General features: G+C 47.9%; 1 protein-coding gene across 1 annotated transcript in view; it reads left to right on the forward strand.

Annotated features, from left to right (window-relative positions):
- The window catches only part of Clybl (citrate lyase beta like), a 217,099-nt gene that overhangs the window by 82,079 nt on the left and 114,775 nt on the right, over positions 1 to 20,245 (forward strand). The gene's annotated exons all lie outside the window — the stretch shown is intronic.

The following is a 20,245-nucleotide window of genomic DNA, read 5'->3' on the forward strand; positions in this document are numbered from 1 at the left end:
TGTGTGGTGTGTGACTCTGTGTTACCCATGTGTGGTGTGTGACTCTGTGTTACCCATGTGTGTGGTGTGTGACTCTGTGTTACCCTTGTGTGTGATTTGAGACAGGGTTTCTCTGTGGAAAAGCTCTGTTGTCTTGGTACTTGCTTTATAGCCAGGCTGGCCTTGAACTCACAGAGATCCGCCTGCCTCTGCCTCCCGAGTGCTGGGATTAACAGTGTGAGCCATCTTGCCCGGCTATTTATCCAGTGTTTATGGAAAGCATTTTTTCTGTGTGTGTCGTCCCCCCCGCCCCCGTGAACTTAGTGTAGAAGGAAAATTTGGCTCAGTCTTTTCCTATCTGGTGGCTGGAACACTCTCTACTTTCATCAAACAAAGCAAAACATAGCAGCAACAACAAATCTTGACACCTGTGATACGCGTCAATTCTCAGTTTGTGAAGCAGAACCCGAGCTGGAGCAGTCTGCCGCGAGGCACCTGCAGCCAGTGGAGGGCTCTGGAGAAAGTGGCTTCTGTGCCCAGGTGGCCAGCACCTGCGGAGGCTGTTTGGGTTCCTGCCACTTGTGTAAATTCTCCACCCATCAGAGAAAGTAGACGCTTCTTTGTCTTGCTAACGACTTTCCCATCTTTTCTCTGAATAGGGGTTGTCAGTAATTTCCTCGAGCCTGGAGCTGTGTTTTTCTACTTATCTGACCCGTAGGGGAAAGGTGGCTTGTTTGTTTTTAATATTGCTTTGATGTCTTCCTTGTCTTCTTGGAAGTCTGGTGACTGAGTGGTGAGCGCATCCGCTGAATATCTAAGATCCTGTTCTGACTTGTGAAACAGCTCCTTGGTTTCCTAGAATGGTGATCACGACGGGCCCTGGATCTCAACATTAACCGCGGCCAGCACACCCATGTATTAACGTTTGCGTTCCCTTTGCTGATAGGTATTGCAATCAGAGCGTCCCTGTGAGAGGGGAAAGCAGAGATGTGTTGAATGAGGAGCTCAATGAGGTACAAACTCTGAAAGGCCAGTTTCATGTCCTGGCTTAAAACTCAGCTCACAGCAACTTCTTTTGTTTAAATTGATGAAATTAGCTGGAAAGGAAGTAGAGGTGGGGGAACATTTTCTTGTCCTATCGTATTCAGTTTTGTTGTTGCTGTGCTTCTTTTTTCTCCTTTAAGATTTGTTATGCGGGTGTGGTGGTGAACACCTTCAGTCCCAGCACTTGGGAGGCAGAGGTAGGCAGATCTCAAGTGAGTTCAGAACAGCCAGGACTATACAGAGAAACCCTGTCTTGAAAACAACAGTAAAAACAAAAAGATTATTATATTATTTTATTGTTATTATTTTAAATAATTAATTTTATTTTATATGCATTATGTTTTACCTGCATATATGCCTGTGTGAGGGTGTTGGGTCCCCTGGAACTGGAGTTACAGAAAGTTGTGAGCTGCCATGTGGGTGCTGGGAATTGAATCAACGTCCTCTGGAAGAGCAGTCAGTGCTCTTAACCACTGAGCCATCTCTCCAGACTTTATTATTATTATTATTATTATTAATTGTGTGTGTGAGTTAAAGAAGACAGAAGAGACTTCCGGACCCTGGTGCTCCAGTTACAGGTGGTTATGAGCTACCTGATGTGTATCCTGGGACACCAGAAGTCTTCATAACCACTGAGCCATCTCTTCAGCTTCACCCAGGTTTCCTTCTATAACAGGGTTCCCAACCTTCCTAATGCTGTGACCCTTCAGTATAGTTCCTCATGTTGTGAACCCCCAACCATAAAATTATTTTGTTGCTACTTCATAGCTGTAATTTTGCTACGAATCAGCTGTGCCAACAACTGTCCATTAGATGAATAATCAAAATATGGCAAAGATAGACAGTGAAATATTGTTGTACCTTTAAAAGGCACGGAAGTCTGATACCCACTACAATATGGTTGATGTGGAATGAAGTATGCTGGGTGACAGAGTGGGCTACTGCATGGCTGTCCTCACCTAAGAGATCTAGAGTAGTTTCAGTTTATGTACTGGGAATCAGGACGATGATTCCTAGGAGCTGGGGAAGGAGGAGAGTGTAGGAAGGGAGGTGTCACAGTTCACTTCAGTTCTCAACTTAGCCCACCTGGAGAGTGGGAGCTTCCGTCCTGTAATTGCTCCCGTTGTATTGGCCTGTGGCCTTGTCTGTGGGGGCATTTTCTAATCACTGAAGGCAGGGACAGCCCACTTGTGGGCTGTACCAGTCCTAGGCTGTGGCCCTGGGATGCACACAAAAGGCAGCTGACTGACGAGGCTGGGAGGAGTTGGTAGGCTGCATTCCACCTCAGCTTTTTCTGCCAGCTCCTGCCTTGGCCTCTCTCCATGGTGGGTTGTAATCGGCCATCTGAAATAAACCCTTTGCTCCCCCAGTTGCTTTTGCCAATGGTGTATACCATAGCAGCAGGGAAGGACAGGAAGACAGAAAGTTCGCGTTCCGCAGGAGAGACGGTAGAGAGTCATTGCACAAGGAAGGAACAAAGGCACAAGACCATAGACTTAGACGTAGCTCCAACAGAACTCTGTGCGTACTCAACCACCTTTGGGAAGAAAGCCACGATATCACTAAGACCACGCCTCTAGAAAAACTATAGCATGGCCTCAAATTAAATATAACACAGAACGGGAAAATAAATCAGGACAAACTCTTTTGTAAAGTCGGTTTCTTGCCTTCCACTTGCCTGGGAATGTTCTGTCTTTTCCATGTCCCTTCCTGTGGACATTCAGGGCTAACAAGAGTTTCTCTTCTCTCCTGTGTTGCCTCTCTTATTCTCAGTGGGATTTTTCTTCCTTTGAAAAATACAGGGTGAGGTCTGGGGGATGCAAAGGCCCTGAGTGTCCTCCAGGGCTGCAAACTGGAAAGGGTTGTGGCCCCTCATAAACTGTTGGCTCCTAGAGAATCCTCACTCCTCTTAACCTTAAGTCTGTCTGTGTTTATTTTGTGTCGATTCTTTTACTTGAAAAGGAACTGTGGGCGAGCATCCTTAAGGGCTCCAGTGGGCTGCTGCAAAGGGCCTGTGGGGAAGGGAGCTCGGCAGCCACTGCAGTAGAAAGGTCCTGTGGGGAAGGAGAAGGGAGCTGGGCCACCCTTGCAGTAGCTGAATTTGCCTACCTATTTGTCGGTTTTCTTTTAAGGAGATTTGAGATTGGATGGCCTCCCTCCACCCGTCCAGAGGCTCAGAGCCACGCAGCAGGGTGCAGCGGGGTTGCATTCTGGACTGGGCGGTCAGGGAGAAGATGGAGCATTTGTTCTTTCGGGACCTTCTGCTACCTTTCTCTGCCCCAGTGGAGCTGGGGGATAATAAAGCTGTTATTATTTACACTGTGCGGTGGTTTTGTCAGTGGTCTTTGTCATTGAGACTCTGAAAGACAAAGGCAAAGACCAAGGGAGTTTGTGAATTTTCATCTAGTCAGGAAGAGGTGTAAGGGGGCCGTGTTTCAAGGGATGCTGTTTGCCAAGCCCTCCCCCCTCTCCCGAATTTCTTCTTTCTTTTGCTATAATGTCCTTTCTGAGGTTTTATGTGACCTCTGACCTCCCACCCCTTACCCTTTGCCTCCCTCCTAGCTCACCAGCCTCCAGAGGTGCCCTCTGCAACTGAGCCAGCACGCGGCTCCCCAATAAGTTCCACTCACAATAGGGAATGTATGAAATTGGTCATATAAAATTTTGTTTGTTTGTTGTCTGTGCCGGAAATCGATCGTCCTCTGCCCTCCGGTTTCTCTTTGTTTTGAGCCAGGGTTTCATGTCATCCAGACCACGGCCTCGGTGCAGCTGCATACAATCATGGACTGCTCCTTCGGCTTCCGTCTCCAAAACGCTTTGATTATAGGCGTAAGCTCCCACGTGACCTCGAGTGTGCCAGTGAGCACGTGTGCCGTGTGATTATAGGCGTAAGTTCCCACGTGACCTCGAGTGTGCCAGTGAGGATGTGTGCCGTGTGATTATAGGCATAAGTTCCCACGTGACCTCGAGTGTGCCAGTGAGCATGTGTGCCGTGTGATTATAGGCGTAAGCTCCCACGCGATCTCGAGTGTGCCAGTGAGCATGTGTGCCGTGTGGTTATAGGCGTAAGCTCCCACGCAACCTCATGTGTGACAGTGAGCACGTGTGCAGTGGTGCATAAGTGGGCCTGGTTTTCTCCTTCTGTCATGTGGGTTCTAGGAATTCTGATTGTCAAGCTCATCAGCTTCTTGCTATGCAGCTCAAGCTGGCCTCAGCCTCATTCTCCAAGGGCTGGGGTCACCTGCCGTAAAAATCTGTGTTCCTCGTGATCATGTTCCTCTTCATCCTCTCTCTAATTTTGCTGTCATGTAAATTCTTTGTTCTTTAGGGCGAAAAAGAAGAAATTGTTGACAGGCTATGGTGGCTCATGCCTTTAATTGCAGTACTTGGGAGGCAGAGGCAGGTGGATCTCTGAGTTCAAGGCCAGCCTGGTCTACAAAGCAAGTTCTAGGACAGACAGGTCTACACAGAGAAAAAAACTTTAAAAAAAGAAATAAAGAAAGTAAAAAGAAATAAGGAAAAAGAAAAGAAATGTAGCTGACTTTCTTGGACTGCCAGCCCCCAAATCATGACACAGAGACATATTATTAATTATGAATGCTCGGCCTTATCTTAGGCTTGTCTCACTTGCTCGTATAACTTAATGTTTCATTTATGTTTTGCCTTGGGGCTTTTTACCTTTTCTTCATTCTGTATGCCCTACTTTCTTGCTTCCTCCATGTCTGGCTGACCCCTGCCTGGTTGGCTGGACCCCAGTCCTAGTAGGCTGGCTGGCTCCCCTTTTCTCTCTGCCCCAGCCCCACCTGTCCCTCCTCTGCCTAGCTGTTTGCTTTTGAGCTTATTTTGTTTGTTTGTTTGTTTATTTAAGACAGGGTTTCTCTGTGTAACAACCCTAGCTGTCCTGGAACTAGCTCTTGTAGATCAGGCTGGCCTTTAACTCACAGAGATCCACCTGCTTGCCTCCCGAGTGCTGCGATTAAAGGCCTGGTGCTGTCCAGCTTTTTATTAGACCAATCATGCGCCTTAGGGAGACGAAGTGAAACAGCAACACATCTTTACAGTTAAACTAATGCAGCATAAACAAAAGCAACACATCTTTACATAGTTAAACCAACATTTTATTCCCCAGTGAAGAAAAGAACTAATTGTTCCTTTCCAGAAATTCTAGCCTAGAAACCTCTCTCAGCCTAGCTTCCCCCATTTAAAGATCTTTGGGGGTGTTCCTTTCTGAAGGCTCCTGTGGTGGTTTGAAAGAAAACGCCCCCCCCCCCAAATTGGCATTAATAAGAAGTGTGGCCCTATTGGAGGGAGTGTCACTGTGGGGGTGGGCTTTGAGGTCTCTTGTGCTCAAGCTTCCCTCAGTGTGACAGTCAGTAGACTTCCTGTTGACCGCAAGATGTAGCACTCTCAGCTCCGGCACCATGTCTGCCTGCACACAGCTGTGGGCTCGTCATGAGGATAATTGACCTTCTGACATGTAAGGGAGTCACCTCAATTCAATGTTTCCTTTGTAAGAGTTGCCGTGGTCATGGTGTCTCTTCACAGCAATGAAAATCCAAACTAAGACAGCTTCTATGTCATGTAAAACTATTATTAAGTAAGATAAATGTTTTGTTCTTCTTGTATGTTAACCTGTCCCTATGCCATTGTTTCCATGTTAGTGTGTGTGTTTGGTCCCTATGTGTGTATGTATGTGTGTGAACCCATGTGTGGTAGATGTTAGAAGGTAATGTTAGGGTGCTTTCCTCAAAACTGCTTCGCTACCTTGGTTGTTTCTTTTAAAATTTATTTATTTGTTTGTTTCTAGTTTTGTCAAGACAGGTTCTTACCATGTAGCTTTGGCTGTCCTGGAACTCACTCTGTAGAACAGGCTGACCTCAGACCCACAGGGTTCCTGCCTGCTTCTGCCTCCCAAGTACTAGGATTAAAGTCATGAGCCACTGTGCCTGACCTAAAAGTCTTTTAAATTACATTTACTAGCCGGGCGGTGGTGGTGCACGCCTTTAATCCCAGCACTCAGGAGGCAGAGGTAGGCGGATCTCTGTGAGTTCGAGACCAGCCTAGTCTACAGAGCTAGTTCCAGGACAGGCCCCAAAGCCACAGAGAAACCCTGTCTTGAAAAAAACCAAAAAAAAAAAAAATACGTTTACTTTTTGCATGTGATTGTGAATGTGTACATGAGCATGCAAATATACATATGTCACAGTGCACATGGGGAGGGCAGAGGACAACTTCCTACCTGTGGGTCCCAGAGATGGAATGCAGGTCCCTTTACCTACGGAGCAACCTTGCTGCCTAACCCTGTTATGGGGGTCTCTTGTTGAACACGAAGCTTCCTATTTTGGTAGGTTGGATGGTGAGACCTGATCTGGAGCGCCCAGGATCCACAGGTCACCACCACCTTCCCGTTCCTTCCCTGCACTACGAGTTTCAGGTGTAAGTGGTCATGTCCAGCTTTAACATGGTAGGGGTTGCTCCTATACACACAGTAAACATTTCACCCACTAAACCGTCTTCCCAGACCCATTAGCTTTATTTTTAAGGTCCCTCTCCTGTCAATTTCTGTTCTGAACTTGTTGCTTTCTAGGCTAGGTGCACATCTGTGCATTAGGGCTTTTGTCATGAAAGAGTAACTGTCAGCAAACTCTGGGAAAAGACAATGCGAACCAAATGAAAAAGCTAGCTAGTGACTGCCCACGGCACTGGAGCCTGAGGGAAGAATCAGAACACTGGTAAAACTTAGGGGCTTGCAGGTGCCCATGCCTCTGTGGACTGGGTTGTGGATTTTCTCTGTTTTTATTCTGCGTCTGGGGTATTTAAGCACTGAATCTGGGGTCTTATGTATACAGCAGACAGAGGCTCATGTATAGCCCAGGCTGGCCTCTGACTCATAATCTTCCTTCCTCAGCAAGTAGGCACCTCATGTGGCTCAGTTCGAGTCTGTCTGAGTTGAGCTTCTATTCAGTAAATTCAGTAGCAAACAGTCTCTTGTGACTTCCTAGATCTGTGTGTTCCGGGGCTTGAACCCGGGACCTCTCACGTGCCAAGTGTAGACTCTGCCTGAGCTGTCTCTAGATCTTGCCCTCTATTGGGAACTCAAGGTCACAGGCTGTTTAATTAGTACTTTGCAAATATTTTGCTAAATTCGGGCTCGTTTTGCTGCTTGGAAGAGTGTTTAGCTGCAGGCAAAGAATGACTGCCTCGCCTGTGTTCAGCGGCTTCACAGCCCCTCACTTAGGCGTTGATTTGTAAGTTTATGCAGCTCATGGATGTGCTTAGATACTTTCCTGTTCAGTCTTCGTCCTTAGCGCTTGCTGCTCTCCGTTGCTGGCTGCGATGGCTCATGCTGCCATTCTTGTTCCTTAGCGTCATATTTTCCATCTTCTGACTTGGTATGTGCCTGTATGCCTCGCCTACAAGCACGCACAGGCACTCACGCACTCATGCACACACGCACTCACGCACACAGCACGCAAGGCACTCATGCACATACGCAAACACAGGCACTCACGCACACACGCACACACGCACAGGCACACACACACACGCACTCACGCACACACGCACAGGCACACACACACACGCACTCACGCACACACGCACGCACAGGCACTCACGCACTCATGCACACACGCACACACGCACAGGCACTCACACACACACGCAAACACAGGCACTCACGCACACACGCACAGGCACACATGCACACACGCACTCATGCACACACGCACTCATGCACACACGCACATACGCAAACACAGGTACTCACGCACACACGCACAGGCACACACGCACTCACGCACACACGCATGCACAGGCACTCACGCACACACGCACTCACGCACACACGCATGCAAGGCACTCACGCACACACGCACTCACGCACACACAGGCACTCATGCACACACAGGCACACACGCACGCACTCACGCACACACGCACTCATGCACACACGCACACATGCACGCACAGGCACTCACGCACACACGCACGCACTCACGCACACACGCACGCACTCACGCACGCACACACGCACACACGTACTCACGCACACACGCACGTTGATTCTGTACTCCTTGGTTCTTTTTTCGTGTCTGATCTACTCTTTTACTTATTAATTTCAGTAATCTGACTTTTTTTGTTCTTTGTTTTTGTTTTGTTTTTTGGGGGACAGGGTTTCTCTGTAGCTTTGGGGGCCTCTCCTGGAACTAGCTCTTGTAGATCACGCTGGCCTCAAACTCATAGAGATCCGCCTGCCTCTGCCTCCCTAGTGCTGCCTGGCTATTTGACTTTTTTTTTTTTAATTTAAAACTTCTGTCTGGTTTCGTTTCAAATTAATTTTTTTTTAAATTTACTTTTTTTTTTAATATGCAGGAATGTTTTGCTTCCGTGTCTGTGCCTAAGGGGGGCAGAGGGAATGCAGACTAGGAATACAGATGTGTGAACTGCTGTGTCCGAGTTGGGGAGCCAGGTCTTCTGCAAGAGCAGCAAGCATTCTTAACCTCTGTGCCCCCTTCCAGTCCAGAAATTAATGTCTTATTTTCAGATAATGTTCTATTTTTTGGTAGTTACCATTTTTTCTTCCTAGTGTTAATAACTGTGCGTACACAGGTGTGTGTGTAGGGGTCACAGGATAAACGCCAGCGACATCCTCCGAAACAAACACTATCTGGGCTGAGATGGCTCAGGGGTTAAGAGCACTGGCTGCTCGTCCAGATGTTAGGACCCAGAACTCACTGGGTAGCTCACAATTGTCTGTAATTCCAGTCCCAAGGGAGCTGATGTCTTTTCTAGTCCCTGTGGTTCCCCAGGCATGAGCATGGTGCACAGAAGTACATTCAGGCAAAACAGCCACCCACACAAAAGTAAACTAATTTAAGAAAAGGAAGAGACTGTTTACCCCCTTTTTGAGACATGGCCTTTCATTGGCTTGGAGGTCATCAATTAGCCTAGACTGACTGACCAGCCTTCCCCAGGGTTCCTCCTGTCTGCCCCTACTTAGGACTGAGTTTACAGGTAAATAACACAATCCCGTTTTAAATGAGGGTTCTGAGCGCTGAACTCAGATTCCCAGGGCAGGTGTCACACTGCCTCTAAGATCAGGAAGCAAAGGATGCTGGAGATTAGTGTTCTGGGCATTTGTTGATGGGGGTTATCACCCACAGACTTGCACAGAGGTATTGATAGAGGCTATCACCCACAGACGTGCCCAGAGGCAATCCCAATCTACATAACCTCTCAGGGGCAACTAGCCAGAGTCTTGTCTGGGGGGGGGGGGGATTCTAGATGCTATCAAACTGACACTTTCCCTGGCTAACTTTTGTTGTTACTGTGACACTACCTGGAGTCAGATGGCCAGAAGGAGACCTGGCTGAAGCTTTGCCAGATCGGCAGTTGTGAGAGATTGTCTCGATGGGTGACGCGCTGTTTACTGCTCTGGAGGCGGTTGGACCTGGTAGGTGGAGTCTGAAAATGAGGCGGACTAAACTCTCACATGGTTTATTCAGGCATCAGACAATTTCCACTCCAAGGGTTAAGAAGAGTCCCTGGAGTAAAGTGTCCAATCACATGGACAGGCTGCACGTGACAAAAGCGTGTTATTTCTTTAGAGGCGTAGAAACAACCGTCGCCAGTTGTAATGAATGGTCTGGAGTAAGCTGCCATCCCCTACACCTGGGCGGGGCACGAGAACACATTCCTAGACCACGGGCCCTGTTGTGTGAAGTCACAAAATTCTTGTTTTCTCGGCCTTTTCTCACAAGCGCTCAGAGTTTTCCTCCCAGGATCCCCTCTTGGACTTTTCCAACAAGAGGAGGGTACAGCATGCTGTGAGCGGTGCCGTCTCTTTGGGAAGGTGGCCCTGAGCGCAAGCCAGAGAGCCGCATTCCTCCATGATTTCTGCTTCCGTTCCTTCTGGAGTTCCTGCCCTGATGTCCCTCAGTGACGATCTCTGACCTGGAAGTGTAAGCTGAAGCCAACCCTTCCCCTCCCCTGATTTGCTTTTGGTCAGCTTTCTCTATCAACAGAAAGGCAAAGGAGGGCAGCAGTCAATCTTTGTCAGCGCAGGTAGTATCTCGTACTTGTGTCTATCCTCCTGCCTCACCTTCCTAAGGGCTAAGATTATAGGGAGTGCCCCTGTGCCTGGGTTTTACTTTAAGCAAACGTATTTCCCTGTTCTTTTTAAGCTTTTCATGGTATCTGGCTCCCATGGATTTCCTGGTGGTTAGAACTTCCTGTTTATCCTGTTCACCTTTAGTGGGAGTTGTGTTTGCCTCTGGGATCTTTATGGCCTGGATTATGAAAACATTCCTGGGACATTGTCTTTATTTTTATTTGGCAACCAAGACTAAGAGAGATCCTCCTGCCTCAGTCAGCCAAGTGCTGGGATTTAAGGTGTGTGTGATGGTGTGGCTTATTATTTTAATTACGTGTGTGTGTATATATAAGTCAGGGGACAGTGTGGAGGTGCTGGTTCCCTCTGCCATGAACTCAGTTAATCAGGGTTGCTGACAAGCGCTCTTACCCATGACTCATCTTGCTGGCTCTTGAACGCTTGTTCACAATGCTGTTTCTCTAGAAGCGACTTCTTACAAACACAAACTTAACTTGGTTGTTTGCTCTTTGCACAGGTTCATGGCTTTACTGGTTAATACCAAAGGTTTCTGTTCTTTTCCACCAAGCTCAAGCTGGACGTTAAGGCGACCTTGGCGGTTTCCTTGATGGTCACGCTTCTTCTGGTTGCTTTTTCTGGACAGTGTATCTTCTTAGGAGATCCAGTTTAATTCGGTTCCCCCTTTTCCTTGCATGGACCTATGCTCATACCTTCTGCCACAGTGGGTATTGACATCCAGAGCCCTGGTTGTGTTTCCGTGGCCGAGAGCCGTCTGCGAGCTTTCTCTCTGAGTTCTGGGGTTCTACTGTTTCTGGTGCTTACAGGTTCTCCTTTCCTCTTCTATGCCACACATGGAGACACTATGATGATGGTTATTTGGTATTAACATGTGTGTAATATGTTTGAGAGTCCATGGCAGACATGTGGGAGTTAAGGGATTATTTTGGGACTCGGATCTCTCTGTCATGTGGGCTCCTGGGATTGAACTCAGGTTCAATCCCATCTCTAGGAGTTCAGCTGTGCGCGATTGCAAAACATCCAGCTGGGTGTATCTGATGGTTTGTACCCCTCGTGGAGCAGGTGTGGGGGGGGGGGTGGTAAAGCCACAGGATCTCACCTGAGTATCTAGGCTTCCTTACCACATGTTGTATGCAAGTCTGCCTTAATTGCAGGTTGCATTGGCCAGGAACTAGAGTATAGTGTAATGACTAGGGAAGCCGAAGGGTGGGGGGCTGGGGAGAGGGAGAGGCAGTGGCACATGACTCCACCTGTGTGGTTATGAGAACTCTATCATCTCTGCCTGGTCTTTCCAGTGTGACTTTGTGACCCTCAGACAGTAAGTAGCTCCTCCTCCGTGGTCTCTATAAGAAAGCCCAGCAAACACACAGAAAGCCCAGAGAAAACTTTGATGGAATCGTCCCGTCCCTCACTCCTGTTGGGACCTTAAGAGGGAAGGTATATGTTGCTCACTGCTCCCTGGGAAGAAACTTTAGCAATAGACCTTATCCACTGAGGCTTCTTGTTGGCCCTAATTTTATCGCAGGCTCACCGTGGGTGTGGAGGCATTTAGCTGTGTGTGAAGGTCGGGGGCTAGCCACCTTGTTTTTTTGAGACAGGCTGGCTTACTGAAGCTGGCCTGGCCGGCATTGATTCTGCAGGGCTAGGGAGTAGAGGCTTCCACTACAGCACCCAGATTTTTTTATGTGGGTGTTGGGTGTGCAAATTCTTGTCCTTGATGCTGGGTGTGCAAATTCTTGGCCTCAATGCCGCGTGTGCAAATTTTTGTCCTCCTGTGTGTTCCCTAAGCACTCTACCAGCTGAGCCCACTCCAGCTCCTTTAGTTTTGTTTTTACTTAAGGTTGTCCAGTGTGTCTGGATAGTCTAATAGGAGTGAGTGTGCATAGTCTACCTTAAGATTTATTTGCTGGGCATGGTGACGCGTGCCTTTTAATCCCAGTACTCAGGAAGCAGAGGCAGGGAGATTTCTGAGTTTGCGTGCAACCTGGTCTATATAGTGAGTTCTAGGACAGTCAGGGATATGTAGAGAAACCCTGTTTCAAAAAGTCGAACAAAACAAAAACAAACAAAACTTGATCATCTTTGCACTCTCTAGTCCAGAACAATGCAGAAGAAAAAACTGTCTGGACCAGGCACTAACCAAATGAGTGAATGTCTAAAACCCCACTTCTCTATGCAGAGGGAGGCAGTATTCCGGTGAGCCCTGCTTCCTGCCTCTCCAGGAATTTGCTTGACTTTTAATTTTGAGACAGTCTCCGAGGAGAGTCCAGGCTGACCGGGCCATCCCTGTGAGTCAGCTTCCTGAGTGGGAATCTTTAACTGCCCTCGTCTGCTTGGCTTGGTGTTTGAAGGTGGTGGCCAGGTTCCCATATTGTGTGCTGGTACTTCCCACAGCAGGGCTCCCTCAAGGGAGGATTAAAGGACCTCAGAGACCAGGACACGGAGCTTCCTTCCCTGCTTTTTTTGGGTGTGTGGGGGAGGGTTTAAGGAAAGCATGCCTTTGATGAGTTGAGCCGCAGGCCCTTGTTTTACATTTTCTGTCCAATACCTCGGTGGAGGCCCATTATTGACGCCCTGCTCCGGTTTAATTCGCACTTCTGTGCTAATCAATTACAGCATTTATCCATTAATCAGGTGTTCTGACAGGGTCAATAACTGCTTCTTGGGTCTTGTGTGAGATTGCACATCTTTCGAGCTAGAGATGATACTTAGGAGTGAGATTTAAAACATGTTGTGACTGTCCCAGACTGATGGACTAACACCGGAGCAAAAAAAAAAAACAAAAAACAACAACAAAAAAAAACACCCAGTGGATTTTAATGTATTGGCGTGACAGGATTTTTCCCCAAGTATTTCATTAGCAAGGCTCAGCATTAGTAAAATGTGGGCATGTGGGCCTCAGTTTAAGAAAAACAGAAACATCCAAAAGTAGTTATGCTCGGTCCATCCCCATGACTGCATTCCCCCAGAAGTACCACAAATGCCTTCATTCTTCTGCACTGTTAACCAATAGTATCTTGGCAGTGTCTGGGATGAGAATAAAGCGATTTAAAGCCCAATGTTTGTAGCTATTGCCACGTAAAATTCAACCCCAAATTTATATCAAATATCTTACTATAACGTGAGGAAAGAAGAAAATGTTTTAGTTGGGTTTCCCTGTATAACTGTCCGCAAGCCCGTTTCTCACATGACCCCGGAACCCACATTCCCATCCCTGTCCACCCGATTTTCATATCCCTTGGCCTCTGGGATCTTGTAAACGGTCACAGAAATGGAAATTCTTTGTTAAATGGAAAGTTAAAAGGGTGAGCCTAAGTGAGCATAATATGGCTCTAGGTTTCGGTGTTTTTGTTTTTAATGCTAGATGAACCCCCATTTAATTATTTTTCACGCAGGGCGGAGAGAAAAGACACTTGTGTAGATTTTTCAATTCTCCTCCGTGTCACTTAGCTGTCCTGGGCATTGTTTGCCGCGCTGAGTTGTGTCATTCCCTCGCGGTCAGGACGTTTGTTGTCTTTGTTTTCGGCTCTACCTCAGAAGCCCATCCCTTCTTTCATCTCCGGCCCATTCATGCACGAGGGAACAGTTGTGCCCTGTTGTGGGGATGTTCCGCTGGCTTTCAAACAGTAGGGTTTCCCTTTATTCTGCTCCGAGCAGTACAATGGGGCTGAATGTCTGCCCGAGAATGCACGCAGTAATATGCCAGGTTATTTGGTTTCTAAGAAGTCAATAAAAATACTATATTTGGGCTCAGCCCTTGGCTCCCTTCATCCCCCCCCCTCCACACCCCCCCCCCGCTTTTCAGGTCTTTAGTTATAAATCTGTGTATTTATTTCCTATGGTAAGATGTACTTTTATGTATTTATTCAAAGCGTGGAATCAACAAACACTTTGAGGAAAATGATTCAGGCAGTGAAGTTACTTTTACCATAAGCAGCCAGGACTAGGATAAGATGCCAAAAACAATGGCTTCCCAGACTTAGCTTGGCCAGACTTTCTGGTTTAAGAAACTACCACCTGTCTGCATTCACAAGCGTGGCCCTGAGGATTTCACCCAGACCATCTTGCTTTACTCTTGTTTTGGGGCGCGCGCGCGCGCGCGCGCGCGCGCGCGTGTGTGTGTGTGTGTGTGTGTGTGTGTGGTGGGGTGAGCATTGACTGAGTGTACATAATTACAAACATAAAAGGTCAAAGAAAACTTTTTAAAAAAAAGTTTGTGATGTCTCACTGCCCTGAACTTATATTCAGGAACAATCTTCAAAATCGTCTTTAATGGGTCACAAAAGAAAAAGTGTGCTTGTGTACCTTGCTGGGGCACGTGTGTCAGGGGCACGCTCCACCAGAGTCCTATTGAAGAAGGGATTGGGGTGAGTAGCTCAGTCAACCACTGTGGAAGAGGGAGCTCTGATTAGTTCCCTCTCTCCTGTGGTGCAACAGATGATTTCAGTAAATGTATGATATTCTGCTCTTAGCTGCTGCTGAGGCCCAAAGTTCGGGGTGCTCCCTGCTGAGCTAGTATTTATGGGGCCTACTTGGCTATGATGAGGAAGAGTGTGCCGAAGAGCACTCTCTCTAATCCTTGACAGGCGGGAGGCTGTGCTTCCAACATGACTGTTATCTGGGACCCTGACTTAGGAAGGTGCTGTCGGCCCAGAGGCAGAAACAAAGACTTGTAAAACAAGGAAAGACCCAAGAGTAATAAGTCCGGTGCTTTGTCCTTTCTGCTTTTTTATTTGAAAGATCCTTGGACCAGCCTCTTTCTCAGAGACTCACAGTTTGGTAAGTTTCTGGGGAGACTCTCCAGTGGGGAAAGTGTGAACTTTCACTACTTTTTTTGAGAGGGAGCTGGGGCTGACTGGGGATGGGCAGGGTCAGGTAGGGAACCCCAGTCTATTGTCATTGTTGTCTTTTATTTACCAACTTTTTTGTTTGTTGGGGGTCTGTCAGAGAGATGAAGGGGTGTTCTGAAGAAAGCCAGTGGGGAACGTTAGCTTTGCTTGTTTTGATCTAGAGGTGGGTGGGGGTGGGGGGGATAAAGTGCTTAGTGTAAAAACTCGTCACACCTATTGTATTTTAAAAGCTGGTTTGGGAAATGTGTGTGTTTATTTATTGCAAATGCAAAGTCTATTTGGTAGCCATACATTCAGGTGCTTTGAAAAGTTGGATTTCGGTTCTGATGGACCGGAACGACCCCCAGGGAGGCATTGTGGTGGTGTGTGAATCCCCCTTCATTTTCGGCTTACTCCCTGGATACCCTGGATCTGTTTTCAGAGCTGTTGCTTTCTCCTCGGTGCATCCAGGCTCTGCACATGCGCTGGGAGCAACAGGTTAAATGCAATCTGCACTTAGGAGGGAGCTTGGGTCTGTACAGAGGGGAGCCCTTGTTTGCCATTTGAGGCGTGTTTTCAGTTGTAAGTAGCTCGGGTTGCTTTTCATGGATTTATACACCCACGTGTTTTATGTGAGATTTAAAAATTTCATTTCGGAGTGTGTTAGCCTGATGGTTGTTCCAGTCCTTCTAAACGCTTAACAGCCAATTACAACTTTGAACAATTTACGATTGTATGATATTTGACTTCTTGGTTTTTTTTTTAGTAGTGTTTCTGGATTAAAAACCAAAAGATGAACTCATTCACTTTCCAAATACTGTTTCTAAACGCCGACTTTGTCATCTTCACCGTAGTTTAACGTCATGGTTTGATGTCAACCTAATTGCTTTTTGTAGTTACACGTAGATGACATTTGTACACGGCAGAAACGTGTCTCGGTATCTTTAGCATTCAGTAACCAGCGTTAACTCAGTGCCTGAGTGCAGCCTGCTTTGGCCTCAGTCTGGGGGTTTAGTTCTTGGAGAGTAAGGGAGCTGTGACTGGTCAACTTCCCAGGATGGAATGCTGGCTGGGGAGACTGCAGAAGCATTGCTGTGTTGTAGTGGGAACTCAGATGGTCACTTATTTTTCTCTGCAGTTCAGGCTGGGTAAGAGGGTTCAGTCCCTAAGTGTCCTGGCCCACAAGGCACACTCCATGGCAACCTCTCACCCTTCCCATGCCCTCTCCCTCCCTAGGGCATCAGTTACTAACATTCTAATTTCCATCAGCCACCCCGAGAGACAGGGATGTTACCCAATTGTTTTTTTTTTTTCTGTGCCCCCTATTTTCCCCCAAATCATTTTAAGGCTCTAAGAGTGTCAGAGCTTCATCCCCCTGGGAAGTTCCTCCCTCGAAGGCCTCACAGACCAGAGAATCTCTCTGCCTCAGTTGCTGGCTTGAGACATAGCCGCCGACTTTCTTTCTGTTTTGGGGTCTGGGAATCAAACCTGGGATCTCACAGATCTTAGGCACCATGCTCTACCACTGAGCTGCAGCACAGATATTTTTAAGTGTTTCCCTTAGATTTACCTCCACCCCACCCCACCCCGTGGCCAAATACTGCTTTTTTTTTTTTTCTTCAAGAAATCAGCATGGTCATTGTTGAGAAGAAAGAACGCCCATCAAATTGAGCACGCTTCAGACTTTTTCCAGGACGGCAGGTCTTCTTCAGACAAAAGAGGGACGTGTGGAAGACCTCTCCTTTATAATCCGAACCTTAAACTCCTCTGGTCACTCATCTCCGAAAGCGAGGGGGATCTGGAATGAATTCTGCCCTTTCCTCCCCTTCCCTCCTACTGTCTCTCTCTGTAGCCCAGGCTGGCCTGGAACTCCTAGAAATCTTCCCTTCTCAGCCTCCTAAGTGCTGAGACTATAGACATGCACCGTGCTTAGAAAACTGCTCTCCTATCCCCGGACACGTCTCCCAGGGAACGACGCATGTCAGTTGTATGTGCAGAGGAGATTAGTGGTAACATTACAGGCTCCACTGTGTGTCTTTCCCTGCGTTTTGTGATGGGTAGCCTCCAAAGCTCATTCCGTTCCCATCACTGAGCCCTTCTCACTACAGGAGAAGGTAAATAGAGCAGTTTCTAATCCATTTAGAAACACTTGTTCTGCCTACTTTGAACAGTCCTATCCTGGAAGCACCGTCCAGCCTTGTTCACGGAGCCAGAAGTGCCTCCTTCCTGTAAGGCCGGATGAAAGGCTGCCTTGTGAACAAGCCGCTCTGGGAAGAATGACGCGGGCCCCTTTGTCTTTTCTAAGTGTGAATTCTAAAGCTGGGAGAGGTGTCTTTGTACGCTATGATATGCTTGACACATTGTCGCTGACCAGCAAATGTACTCAGCTATTCATATGGAGATAATGTATATGCAGTCTTAGCCTGAAGACCCTTTGCGTATAGGTCAGCTACGGAGCCTTTCTTCCACACCCTTGTGGATCGGCCCCTTTTGTTAGCCACCTGTTTGAGTATTGGTTGTATTTAAGGAAAGAAAACACAAGGATTGGTGGATGGCGGTCGCCGTCAGTGTGTTTCTCTGCATGCTACCCCTGGTCACTGAACTGTGTGCCTCTGGACTCGTGGATCTGTTTGGGGACTGCATGTCAGCTGGCTTTGATGGGCTTCAGAAGTGAACATAAAGAGGAGAAGGCAGGAGGCCATATCGTCTCCCTCCTAAGAGGAGCAAAGAAAGTGTGACAGCCTTTAGTTCGCCGGTGAGGCACGCCACAGTCATCTGGGAAGACTCTTTAGGGCTGGTGATGTCGGTAGAGCGATTGTCCAACATGCACATGGCCCTGGGTTCGGTCCCCAGATCGTCTAGAACCAAGTGCTTGTGGTGCATTCCTGTGCACCCAGCATTCAGGAGAAAGAAGGCCAGATCAGAAGTTAAAACACAGTCAGTCTGAGGTCAGCCTGGGCTACGTGAGACCCTCTTTCAAAAAAACATAAGGAAAATAATTTGTTTTCTTCCTCAGTTAGCGAAGTGTTTCTTCTGTTGCTAACACTAGGGCAAAAGGAGGGCCGGCTTTCAGCTCCTGCCATGTGATGTGTGCGTGTGTTTACACAAGTCTTCTCCGTTGCTGTCATGGGGCGGCGTCCCCAGCTAGTGCTGCTGGCATTGGCCTAGCTGGTTAATACTCTCTGTCCCTGGACCTGCTGCTGGGTGGAGGGGTGGGGCAGGGGCTGCTAGGGCTTCTCTTTGTCTTCATAAGTACTTAATCCCCAGAGCCAGAACCCAGGAGCACTGAGAAGTGACTTCTCCATTGGGTTGTCCTGTGTTGGTGTCTTTCCATCATTTGTCTTAAGAATGTGACTGTCACTGTGGAAACACCAGGTGGACCATGCTGAGGTCCGGAAGGCCCTGGAGGAGGCTAGTGGATGGGTCCCTGGCTCTGTCGGATGCTAAAGGGGGCAGACAGCATCTTGATTGCTATGCTCGTCAGTGTCTTTGGGACAGTGAGACTCCGAGACAGGTCTCCTCTCAGGACAGGCGTGGCTAATCCAGGGTGCCATGGCGAGCCACGGATGTGGTAAGATGGGGGTGTTCAAGAAGCCTCAGTAGAACAGACCAAGATGGTTCTTTAGGGAAGCTGAGGGACACAGAGACCACAGCCAAAGGTCTCAGGAGGCCACTAGTAGGCTAAAAACACAGAAGGGAAAACTCCTTACCCAGGGTTTCCTTGAAGGAATGGGAGCTGAGGGGGGTAGACTTGACTTTGTAATATTTTCACTGATATTGGCCAGATACTGGAAAGTTGCACTATTTAAAGAAAAAATAAATAGGAGTTGGAAGACTTATCTATGGATTAGGTAAAGTAAATATAGATCCGACAAAGCCTTGTCTAAAAGTTGAGATCGGGTTGGGGATGTCTCCGTGAGTAGAGTCCTCACTATACAGATGTTAGGGCTTGAGTCTGAATCCCCAGACCCCACAAAGAATGGGGCATTGTAGCATGCATCCTATGACAAGGTGGGAGACAGCCCCCGCCAGCCTAGTGCAGGCAGCAGTGAACAACAGAGAGACCCCGTCGCACACAAGGTGTGAGGACTGATACCCTAGGTTGTCCTTTGACCTCCAGACGGGCACCACGGCACATGGACACATGTGCGTACATGCACACACATCATACATATATCATGAGCATAAATAAGAATGTGCTGAGGAAGGAGGTGTGTTGGCATTCGCCTAACACCCTAGCATTCATAAAGTCCTGCCGGGGATCGGAAGTTCAAAGTCATCCTCAGCTACATCTCAAGTTTAGCAAGGCTGTGTCTCAAAATAAAACAAGAGCTGGAGATGTAGCTCAGTGGTAGAGAACTTGCCTGGTCTTCCTAAGGCTCTGAATTTGATCCTCAGCACTGGGGGGGTGGGGTGGGGACCATTTTTATTCCTCAGTGAAACAGAAAGCACAGGCGGTAACTAAAGAAGGGTGCTTCAAAGCATCGGCACCAAACTTAAGGTGATTTCACAGAAAGAACAGAAGCATAAGCCATTGGCCAGACGATGATGACCGAAGAGGAGGCCTTGGCGAGCGTCTTGACGGTGGGTGAATCGAGGGAGCAGTGGGGCCGTGTTTGGCAGAACGGGTCTCAGGACATGTCAAAAGCATGGAACATGGATGACCGTAGACTTGGGTGCTAATGGAGAGAGACCCCCAAAGGCCAACGAGGCCTGTACTGTCCCTCTACCTCTGTGTGTCCAGCCGAGGGCAGAGGGTGACAGACCGCACTGCTCCTGTTTTGCTGGAGCACCCAGGGCCTGATACTTGAGTTCCTTAAGGAGATCTGGCCCTTAGCTCCCTCTGCATTGGAGGTCAAGGTGATGGCAGCTTTTGAAGTACTGGGCGGGCTCAGCGACGCATCTGCAGGGAAGGACCTGAGTGTAGAGTTTTTGTTTGTCTGTCTTTTGGTTTGTTTGAACAGAGGTTCACATGGCTACATATTCTTGCAGAGGTCAGAAGACATCCTTCCTTGTCTTCAGCAGTCTTTAACTTGTGTCTTTGTGACTGTCGGTCTTTCCCTGGCCTGGAACTCACCAGTTACACCAGACCGCCCAATGAGCCTGGGAACCTTCAGATTCTGCCTTCCCAGCCTTGGGATTACAGCTTTTTGTTTGTTTGTTTGTTTGTTGAGCCAGGGTCTCACTATATAACCCTAGCGGTCCTGGAACTTACTCTATAGACCAGGCTGGCTTCAAACTCACAGAGGTCTCCTAGCCTCTG

This window comes from Microtus ochrogaster, chromosome 17, assembly GCF_000317375.1.
Source record: "Microtus ochrogaster isolate Prairie Vole_2 chromosome 17, MicOch1.0, whole genome shotgun sequence".
In the NCBI taxonomy this organism is placed as follows: Eukaryota; Metazoa; Chordata; class Mammalia; order Rodentia; family Cricetidae; genus Microtus; species Microtus ochrogaster.